Below are 5,144 nucleotides of genomic sequence, written 5' to 3' on the forward strand. Positions count from 1 at the left end.
GAGCAATTTCCTAGAGGAAGATGGAGGCCTATTGCAAACTTTAAGAATAACACAAATGCAAATGGAGCATTAAAATGAGGTCTGGGGTTGGTTAAAACACAAAGCAAGTATACATGAGCAGTGAGATGTCTAGCGTATCACCTTGGAATTGAGAGCCTTTGCACAGGTGAGAAGAATGGCCACATCTGCTGAATCGGAGAGGCAGTATTTTGAATAGTTGAGTGTGGGAGGGTAGAGATGATGAGAATTGCATGGCAGGAACGTGAACTTGGCAGTGTGTGCAGGATACTGAGGATATTAGTGGAGGAAGAGCAAATAATGGTGAAGCTGTTAGAGCAACCCAAGCAATGGTTGCATCAATTTAAGTGCAATTCAGCAATTTTGTAAATGCCTAAATGGAGAGGGGCACAATGATGCATGCTGTGTAGGCATGGGTGATAAAACCAGCCTTGTTGTTTTCTGAAGTCACAGACTTAGTAAGTTCTGGGGAAAGAGAAAAGGGAGGAGGCGTTGGGAAAAGAGTACTTGAATAAGGAACCATGGAGTCAGAAGGAAACATGGAAGGAAAGAACACTGAAGAAAGTGAAAGGATTTAACTATAGACAAAAGATATGTTTTAAAAAATGCACACAATTTCCCTGGCTGGTGTGGCTCAGTGGATTGAGCTTGGAGGGCATGCGAGAGGCAACCACACATTGATGTTCCTCTCCCTCTCTTTCTTCTTTCTTTCCCTTCTCTCTAAAAGAGAAATGGATAAAACCTGTTTTAAAAAATGACATACAGCTCTCTGCCGATACCTCTAAATATTTTAAAGATTTACATTATTTACTAAGACATGGATGATTAAAATTGGTTTGAATACTTGATAGAAAACATCAGTGCTTATTAATTTGTATGTTCTCCTCTATTTCCTGATCACATAGATAGACATGAGCAGAAAGGGCATGAACCACTTATAGGAGGATCTGTAATAACCTCCCACATGAGTTCCTTGTGTCCCCATGAGGTAGCTTAACACAGCACACTCTGAGAATCCATAGGACAGCAAAACAGAATAGAAGGAACATAGGCCTCTGAATGACAGGGTGGACCAGGGTCTCCCAACCCCAACGTGCTGCATTAGAGACGGACTCAAGTGATGACCCATGTATATTGCATTAAGCCATTGGAGTACATTAGCCTACTCTGACTGATAAAGAAAAATATGTACAAGAAACACCAATCAAATAGATGCTAATTTGATTGATATTATAAGCATGTTCTGCCAAGCTTTCAAAAAACATATAATTCCAAATAATAAATAAAACACCTAGGTTTGGGGAAAATATCTCAGTTTTAGAAGGTACCAAAGTCTGATGATGTGTGTTTATGAACTAATACAATTTATTCATACAAAAGTATATAAATGAATTATAATTTCATAAATACAATTTTACAGAATATAATCCACAAATGTGTAAAATTTATTTCGAGCAAGAAGAATGGTAAAAATAATTTTAAAACATATATTTTCTTACTCTGATTGAGTAAGAACTATAACATTATCTTGAAGAAGGCTAAAGGACATTTAACTTAAGTAAAAGTTAATTTCTGAATTTTAAAAATTACCTGAGTAAAATAAGAACAGAAGGATATAAATATGATAAAAAATATATAACTGATATCAACAGTGATATCACAATAGAGGCACCCACATACATCAAAGTCCACAGGAAGACAAGGGTGTTTCTATTCAATTATTACTCTATAACTGTATAAATTTTCTAGGAGAAAAAAATACAATAAACAATTGAGGCGCAAATTGCACCACTAATAGGTATGATTGGTGACCTATTCAATGTAAAATAACAAAAATAAATGAAGTCACTGCATGATATTTTGGGGCATTAGCTGCTTAACAGCAGTAAGTCCCTTACTAGCTTGCTGAAGAATTTCACACACACACACACACACACAAATATTTTCCAAATGGAGAGCCATACATGTTCTTACATAAAGATTAAACCTAGAAACAATTTTGCCTCTCCCCAACTTAATATTTTCTATTAAAAAATTCATTAAAAACTGCTTGATTTAGTATTGAGACATAATGAAGTGATTAAAAAATTCATCAGGAAGAATGAGCAGGAAACAATGTAAAAAATCATTTCAAAAAGTCTGCGTAAGGAACTGAAATTGTTGCAGAATGTACTAAAATGCATTGTAGTGTTTTAGCTATTGAAGCAATGTGGTAAAGGATCATTTTTAAAAAGAGAAAAAGTCAATATTTTAATGATTACTATTGACATAAATAGTAAATGTTTAGAAAATAACAATGTCCCTACCTCATGCCTTATTCACATGTACATTTCTAGATGAAATAATATATAAATGTAAAAATAAATGAATCAATGAATAACAATGCATTTGCTCGTGTAGAATGAGTATTTCTATAATATTCAAGATGGAGTGAACAACATAAAGTGATAGATGATATAACAACACTTTCTCAAATGAAGAAACACTTTTCTTCAAATGTAGAAAAGCAGATAGTTAAAATGAAATGGAAAAATATTATATTCTATGTAAAAAAAATCTCACAACATATTTTTAACCCAAGAAGATATTATATTATTACAAACAAGTGCTGGTGAGGTTGTGGAGAGAAAGAAATCCTAGTGCACTGTTGGTGGGAATGCAGACTGGTGCAGCCACAGTGGAAAACAGTATGGAATTTCCTCAAAAAACTGAAAATGGATATGTCTTGTGATCCAGTGATTCCACTGCTGGGATTATATCCTAAGAACCCTAAAACTCCAATTCAAAAGAGCCTGTGCACCCCCAATGTTCATAGCAGTGTTATTTGCAATAGACAAGTGCTGAAAACAGCCTAAGTGCCCATCAGTAAATGAGTGGATCAAAAAACTATGGTACATGTACACAATGGAATACTATGCAGCAGAAAAAAATGAGTTCCTACCCTTCATGACAGCATGGATGGAACTGGAGAGCATTATGGAAAGTGAAATAAGCCAGGCAGTAAGAGACAAATACCATATGATCTCACATATAAGTGGAACATAATCAACAAAACAAACAAATGAGCCAAAATGGAACCAGAGACATGGAAATAAAGAACAAACTGACAGTGACCAGAGGAAAGGAGGGAGGTAGGTAACAGGGAAAAGAAGGGGAAGGGACGAGTGCAAGGAACATGTATGAAGGACCTGTGGGCACAGACAGCAGGGTGGGCATTGACTGTGGGAACAGGGGTGGGCAGGGCAAGGGAAAGAACCGGAAAAAGTGGGACAACTGTAACTGAACGACAATTAAAATAAAGATAATTTTGTTTTCTCCAAAAGAATACATTATTATATTATCATAAAGATCTATTGTTAAGTGTAAAGAAAAGTATAAACAAATCCAAAGGAGGAAAAGTTTAAAAAATGAAAACAGGCATTCTGAAAAGACCTGTAAACATGTACAAACTGCACAATTGCAATCATAGTAAAATGAATGCAAATTAAATCCATAATACACTACTTTGCTCTCTCAAGTTGTCAGAGACCTTGAAAGATAACTGCCAGTGTTGTCAAGGGTGGGAGAAAGACAGAAATGTTCCATAGCACTGCAGGTATATAAGTTGGCGCAACTTCCCTGACTGGCCATACGTAACACATTTTGAAAAAGACTAACAATGTGCAGCCTTAGCAATTTTTAATTCAAATGGCTAGTGATAAACAGATAACTAATAATTTACAAATACCATTACAAGGGTTTTTCTAGCAACATTGCTGAAATAGCAAAAAAAAAGAAAAAAACAACAATTAAATCTTCAATGGTAACATTGTGGTGGTTGGATAAATGTTGGCATATGACATCAGGGAATCATATGTGACCATTAACAACGATGTTAGAGAAAAGATATTTGGTGTCCTGGAAATATGCTCATGATATATATTTCAGGCTTAAAGTTATTGCTAATATGAATCATAAAATGAAGTTCTTTCAACTTGCATGTCCACATGGGTAGAAGCACACATTTATGACTACATGCACAAGTACAAACATGCAAACTCATACACACACATGCACACACACCCCTCATATGCCCCAGACTGGAATTGTGGACTCATAAGGGAAAGAAATAAGTCTGCAATTATTTCCAGGAAGTCACTGGACTTAAAATTTTTTACAAATTCTTTTGCTTACATATATTTTATAATTTTTCAAAGGTATACAAAATAATTTTGCATTAAAATATGTTGTATTCAGTGGTAAAATACCTGACTTAGGTGATGGAAATATCTAATTTGTGGGTGGTTATGAATCTCTTCCTGGATCAGTTCAGGCTATGCTCTATAGCAAACCACTTGCTGTCCCTAGGGCTCAGTCTATCCCTCAGCCAAAGAGAGGATTCAGGATTCCGGTAGATGACCTCTGGAGACCTTCGAGAGTACCTGATTATGAAAAATGTTTTACATGCACATGCACACAATGCACACACACACACACACACATATGCTTTACTTGCATTGTTTTAAATTCATTATTTTTCCCCTAGTTAAACTGTAAGCTCTTATATCCTGATTCTTAGATGATAAAAAAATTATGCTTCCTCCTTTTATACCACAGAATAAGATCTGCTTAAGTAGAAGGGTCCAAAGCACCATGTGCGAGCTTGTCCTCCGTGATTTAGTCAGACACAGGAGTAACAGGACCCAGAAGATCAAGGGCAAATGGGTCTGTGAATGGCTAGCTCAGCAAACGGTGTGTTATGTGCAGTGAGAGACGAAGAGGGGCTGAGGCCAGAAGAGCTCTCAACAATGTAAGTTGTGTGACAATATATTTTATCCTATGAATAGCAACCTTTGAAAATGAAGGGGAGCTTACTATCTTACTACAATCCTACTGAATCAGCAGGTAAGATGGTACTACTGTCTTAGAAAAAGTAGGGCTTATGGTCATCCCAAATACAAGGTCTGTCCAGAAGGTATCTAGCCATGTACTATGAAAAATAGAGACATTTTCTGAAGAAGATACAAGATACAAGAAACATTGTGTGTGTGTAGGGCAATGGTGGCTCAGTCCCCTTCAAAGCAGGCACCTTGGGACAATCTCCCAGTACAATCAGCTCACACAATCTCCCAGTAGCCAACATCTGC

The sequence above is a fragment of the Artibeus jamaicensis genome, unplaced genomic scaffold, assembly GCF_021234435.1.
Source record: "Artibeus jamaicensis isolate MK-2021 breed Jamaican fruit bat unplaced genomic scaffold, CSHL_Jam_final contig_465, whole genome shotgun sequence".
NCBI classification, from domain to species: Eukaryota; Metazoa; Chordata; class Mammalia; order Chiroptera; family Phyllostomidae; genus Artibeus; species Artibeus jamaicensis.